Consider the following 6,561-nt stretch of genomic DNA (forward strand, 5'->3'; position numbering starts at 1 on the left):
ACCAGCCTTCCCCGGACGCCTGCGTGGCTCAGCCCATCCCCTCATTCAAGCATTTGCTCAGATACCTACCTTGACTCTCGTTTAAACTGAAAGACTCTCGTTTAAACTGAAAGCTCCAACTTCCCTCTCCCAGTCTTGCTACTTACTTCTTTATCATTCTCTCGTCTCCCCATCCCACAGGATTTATCACCCTCTAACATATGAAGTAACTTACCGAATTATGTTTATTGACGGCCTCTCCCAACTAGAAGATAAATTCCACAAGGCAAGTGCTTTTAACTGTTTTGAATCCCAAAAGCCTAGAACAGTCTTGGCACTTGACCTACCGGGGGATGAAGCGGGAGATTAGAGGTGGACAGCGGGGTCCCACAGCAGAAGCCTGCTGTCTGTGAGGCTTTCGGCATCCAGCGTCTTTTGTCTCTTCTCCTCGTCCCCGCCTACCACAGGTAAATTTCTTTTGCGGCATGGTGAGGGGCTGGAGTGGGGACATAGCCACAGAGAGCCCCATGTTTATCTATTCCCGTCTATTGATCCCAAAGTGGAGAGCTTTTTCTTTAGGAATCAATAGCATTCCAGGGACTCTGATTCATTTGGTCAGTGGACAAAACAATGGCCATGTCTGGTCACAAGGCCACCCTCCTGGGGGTGAGGACCTGTGATTGACAGCTTCACAGGAACCAGATGCAGACCAAGGGTTATCACCTACATGCAAAAGAACGTCACGGGGTCACATGGGCTGGGCATATCAAATGGCCACTCCACTGTCCCATTCCTCTGAACTTTTTCTTCTCTATTAGCCTTTTCCTAATTTCATTTTGTTCCCTCTTCTAGTCGGGCATATGTTGTTTGTGAAAACCATGTTTCTAAAAATCAGAATATTAAAAACCTGGAACATATCACACGAGCCTTAAGATGTAGGAAAAAGGTGTGAAGCCCAACACTAGAGAAGAGGCCTCACAGGTTCACAGGTGGCACCTGACAACCACAACAGCACCTTGCTGTGCACACAGCACTGCACCTGCCGACTACAAAGACTTGCAGGCAAGTTAGCATTTACCACACTATACGGATGACCAATCTAGGGATACAATGTTTCTTCTCCCAGCACCATGAAACAATGAAATGATGGGTCCTGGATTCAAGATAGGTCCTTTGGGGATATCTCTGGGGGTCTAGTGGTTAAGAATCTGCCTTCCAATGCAGGGGACATGGGTTCAGTCCCTGGTGGGGGACCTAAGATCCCACCTCTGCGAGGCAACTAAACCCACGTGCTGCAACTCCTGCGTGTGCCGTCCAGCCCAAGCACCCCAGCTAGAGAGAAGGCCACCCCCACAAGGAAAGATCCTGCATGCCGCAACTAAGAGCTGGCGTAGCCAAATAAAAATAGTTAAAAGTATCTGGCCTTTTGAGTTCACATGTTACAAACTTCTTACTGTATGCAGCACAGCTTGCTCAGAAAAATTTTTCTAGCAAATAATTTTTTCTCACTTTAAAGTTTTCACAGTGGCCACGTTCTTATGCAGCAACCATCATCATGAGTATGTAAGGCTGGAATCCTCTCCACACCAGACCAAATCCAGCTCTTGGTAACATAGCCAGACACATGCTTTTATTTCTTCCACAGAATCCATCCAGGAGACACCAGCATGCGAGAAATGCTGCGCTGTGCTGTGCTTTCCCTTCCATCTTCTCGATGAGCATCTAGACTTTGATCTCCTGTGACTGAACCAGCCCAACATCATTAAGAAATGGGAATTCTTTCCCAGAGTCACTGGAGATGATGCTGTTCAGCCACAACATCCTATTTTCATCCTCTGTGTTGCCATGATTCATCATACTTTCAAGAAAGTGCTCTGTGAGAGACTTAAACACAGATTCATTCTGGCTCAGTGTATGAATGTTATGCTGCTAAGTCACTTCAGTCATGTCCGACTCTGTGCGACCCCATAGAGGGCAGCCCAGCAGGCTCTGCCATCCCTGGGATTCTCCAGGCAAGAACACTGGAGTGGGTTGCCATTTCCTTCTCCAATGCATAAAAGTGAAAAGTGAAAGTGAAGTTGCTCAGTCGTGTCCAACTCTTAGCAACCTCATGGACTGCAGCCTACCAGGCTCCTCCGCCCAAGGGATTTTCCAGGCAAGAGTACTGGAGTGGGGTGCCATTGCCTTCTCTGGTATGAATGTATACCTCCTACTAATTCTGGGCAAGAATGTTAATTCTATACAAAATTAGGTACTAGTTTTCAGATAACCCTTTCCCTTCCTACACAACAGTAAAAACAGAGTCACTAAAGTGCTCGAAGCAACATAAGATAGGAGTCAAGAACATGGGTCCCAAGGCCAGGATCCCTCCGTGAAAGCTTCAATTCTGTCCTTCTGAACTGTGTGACTCTGAACAAACCCCTTGTCCCTCTCCCTCTCTCCAGCTATGAAAAAGGAGAACTGATCGTAGATCCTACTCCATAGGAGTGCTGTGAGCATTCAACAAGCTACACGAAAAGCACTTAGAACAGTGCCAGGATAAGATTAAAGGCTACATACAGGCGGGGGCGGGGGCTGGGGGGTGTATTCTGATTTTATCCAAGCCTTTCATTTTACAGATGAGGACACTTGGCAAAAAGAGGTTACGTTACTTGCCCGACATCATAAATCTAGTGTGTAAACATCTGCCAACCCCTAACCCAACTATTTCCACAAATGCATCATCTTTCCTTTTATAGCATGTCTTTTAACACATAAAATGGTTTCCATTCATTAAAGGTAAATGTTTAACAAAATTTTTTTTTAAACTGCACACTACATGAGAACCAACTCTGTCCACCTGAACATATACCACAGTCTAGGTAGTAATTCTTGCCTGGAGAATCCCAGGGACGGGGGAGCCTGGTGGGCTGCCGTCTACGGGGTCGCACAGAGTCGGACACGACTGAAGTGACTTAGCAGCAGCAGCAGCAGGTAGTAATTAGCTCCAGATACATAATTGAAGGACTCTCAAGAATAACACACAAGCATTTCATGCCTTTGCATGAGGAAAGTCCTATTCTTTTCTTATTCATTTCAGCTAATTTGCCTGCAGATGGACATCAGCAGAGGCACACTTAATAAAGTGTGAGACAGGAAAATGGACAACTTGCTGTTTGTTCCAGCCACACGGACGGAAGAGGAACAGCGCGCTGATGGCTCTCGCCACACCCCCATCAGGGCGTGGTGTCCCGTCAGGAGTGTCACAGGGAGGCGCGCTGGAGGCACACACGGAGACCGCGAAAAGCCCGATGCGCCCCCGGGCTGTGCATTACCTTCCCCTCCCGCCCCTCGCCTCCGCGCCTGCGCCAATGCTAATGCAACTCTGCTCCAGGTGTTCTGAGCCACGCCAGGCGCGTCGGCGACGCCCTCGCCTCGTCAGCAGACGCCATGAACACGCCCACGGGCGGTGCTGCGTCTCCCTGGACGAAGCACAAGGACAGAGCAGACAAAGCCCAGGCTGCCCCGTGCGGGCGGATGCAACGCGCGCGTGTGACACGCACACCCCGGGAGACGCTGCAGGGCCGCGGCCACGCTGCTTCTACTACAGAGGGCTTTTTAGAAGGGATTTATGTGCAGAAAGAGGTGGCTCTCCAGATGGTCTGAAGGCAGAAGAACTGATACCACTTCCGAAGAAAAGCCAACACGGGTCCCTTTTTTCCTCAAGTAGTCAATTACACTTGAAATAGGTAGTTTCCCTTGGAATACCAGCTTAGTTTATTTTATAATATTAAGCAAATGATAAGGGCTGAATGTAAAGAATCATATGAAAGTTGACCTGGAAACCTACTGCTTAAGAATGTGTCTGAATCAATCAGCATCATCGCCTTTAGCAACAGTCACTCTCCCCTCCGTCTGGCGTTTATTCGCTCACCTCTTCACCAGGCATTTACTCAGATAGAATCCGCAACCCCTGCCCGCGACCCCAGGGTCGGCCGCCGTCATCTTCACCAGGGGGCCCACTGACTGGTGAAGGGCATGTGAATGTGCAGGAAGTCTCGGCACACTTTCCTGTGGTGAACGCACTCAAGTGTGTCTTTCAATGAATGCCCACCCGAAGTTCACTACTGCGGCTGCATGCCTGCTATAATATAGGCACAAATACGGTGCTGAGGCGGGAGGAGCCCGGCCCCGAGCCAGCGAGCAGGCGTGAGCCATGCGATGGGGCTGGAAGGAATAATAAGGCGCCGACGGGAGGAGGTGCATGGAACACGCTTCACACGCAGGCGGCCAGCCTGAGAAGGACACCGATACCTGCGGGGGTGACATTCTGGGGGCCAGTGGGGGCACCTCTCTGTCTCTGCTCCAACCACAGAGGAAACAGAGCCCAGGGCCAGGCCAGAGTCAGACCTTATTCCATGCGAAATATGGTTTATCTTATGGTCATCACAAGACCATCAGAAAGCTCAAGAGTTTAAGCGAGAGTGTGCCCTGTGGTTTGGGGGAAAGCAGCTGGCAGCAGCAGACAGTCCAAAGTGGAAGCATCACACGGTAACAGCAGGAAGCCATGCAACAGGGAGACAAGCACAAGAGCTGCCCTGGAGACACACTCAGCGCAGGCCCCGAACACAAGAGCCGGACTCAGACGGGAGAGAAGCTCCTTTCCCAAGAACGTAACTTCATTCTTCCAAATGAAGACTCTATGACAGCATAGCACCTGGCTGGAGCAGACTGGGGAAGAGAGGCTCATTAGAGAAATGGAATGTGAGGAGAGTCTAGGTGAGAGTGTCAAGCTGATGGAGTGATGGGATGTGCTGTGCACATCAGACACCTCACAGCAACGTGGGAAAACCAGGCAGGGGGCTCTGATAACACGCCCTGTTTCCAAAATGCTTAGTGACCAATCTGGGGACAGGGGTGCACAGCAAGGCTCTCATGCTGAGGGCTCCTCGAGGCTAAGCTCGAGGACGTAGTCTCCTGGGGTCACAGCAAGATCAGAGGGGTCAAGGCAAGATCAGAGCAGACCTCAGACAACAAACGAGGAGGAGGAGAAACATCAGACGTGTACCCCGTGACCAGAGGCGGTTAATGACGATCAGGCTAGCGGGTCCGAGCAGGAAAAGTCACGCAAACTGGATGAAGGAGCAGCCGATGGAAGCAGAGCTGATGTCCTGGGTCTGGATGGCATGGGCAGCCCCAGAGCCATAAGCAGCTGAAGTCGCAGTATGAATTCCTCCCTTCACACACATAGCATCTGCCTGCTTTCCAGAGCCTTTCTCTTTCACTCCTGGGTGTGATCAGGCTGGAAGGCGGTCACTGTAGAGATGCATGTGGCAGGGTGAAGGGTGGTCCCTCAAAGATATGTCTCCCTGCACCCTTTAAATATGGGCCTTACTTGGAGAAAGGGTCTCTGCAGATGGAATGAAGGACCTCAGGATAAGCTCATCCTGGATTAAGGTGGGCACTAAATCCACGGACAGCTGACTGTGGAAGAGAAGGAAAGGAGACACGGGGAGACTCTGTCAAGATGGTCGCAGAGATGGAAGGCCCCATCTGCAAGCCTGGGCACACCGAGCTCTGCAAAGGCACGGAAGCTGAGAGGCAGACAGGGAACACACTCTTCCTCGGAGCCTCGGCAACGAACCACCCCTGCAGACACCTTGACTTTGGGCTTCTCCAGAACTGAGAAAGAACACGTTTCTGTTAAGTCACCCCCTTTAGAGCACTTTTTTTTTACAGTACCCACAGAAGATGAACACAGCAGGCTTGTTCTGCTGGTGCTCCCCAACTGAGAAGCCACATTTCTGCTCAGCATTGTTCAGACTCGGTTCTACCTGACTTAACCTCAACTGCAACTGCGGATTTTAACGTGAGGACACCATCGAAAGGTTAAAAGAACAGGCAAACTTTTCAAACATCACCTCTGAAAAACAGTTTTCTCCACGTACATCAGAAGACAGTGCTTCTGTGGGTCCATTTGATTTTCTGGAAGCTCTAGTTGGAGTAACAGTTGGTCTCCCGGGAAGGAGTCCCATCAGCGCCTGAGCCAGCCAATGCAGATCCCTTTTGTGACAAGGTTGCTCTCGACTTTACTTCTACATTGACAGTGACTCTCATTACCCTTCCCACTTGTGACATTCCTACTCGCCATTAATTGAGCAAATTAATCAGTGGGATGGGAAAAAAATCGCTCACTGGCTGTCAAGCAAACCTTGTCACTTTGTGACTTCCAGGGGCTCAGAACCATTCAGTTCAATTAGCCTCAGTGTCTTACATATGGCGCCCTACGTCCACTTGGAAAATTCTTTCGTGTTTGATTCTTTTTTTTTCCCCCATAGACTATGACACATCTTAATAAATACCCTAAAAATACATACAGAACCAACAATGGTAAATAGTGCTGCTTTTGAAAGATTCAGTATCCTCTGCTTCAGAATTACCCACTGCAGAAGTCCTCTCCTCCCTGAGCGCCCCTTTCATGTCTGGAGGAGAAACCAGACTTTCTGGTTGTCCAAAAAGATCAGTAGCTAATTACAGCTAATTACCATCAACTTTCACCTCTCCTTGCTGATGGAAGCAAGCGCTGATGCAGGCAATCCCCAA

Source organism: Bubalus kerabau, chromosome 5 (genome assembly GCF_029407905.1).
Source record: "Bubalus kerabau isolate K-KA32 ecotype Philippines breed swamp buffalo chromosome 5, PCC_UOA_SB_1v2, whole genome shotgun sequence".
Classification (NCBI taxonomy): domain Eukaryota; kingdom Metazoa; phylum Chordata; class Mammalia; order Artiodactyla; family Bovidae; genus Bubalus; species Bubalus kerabau.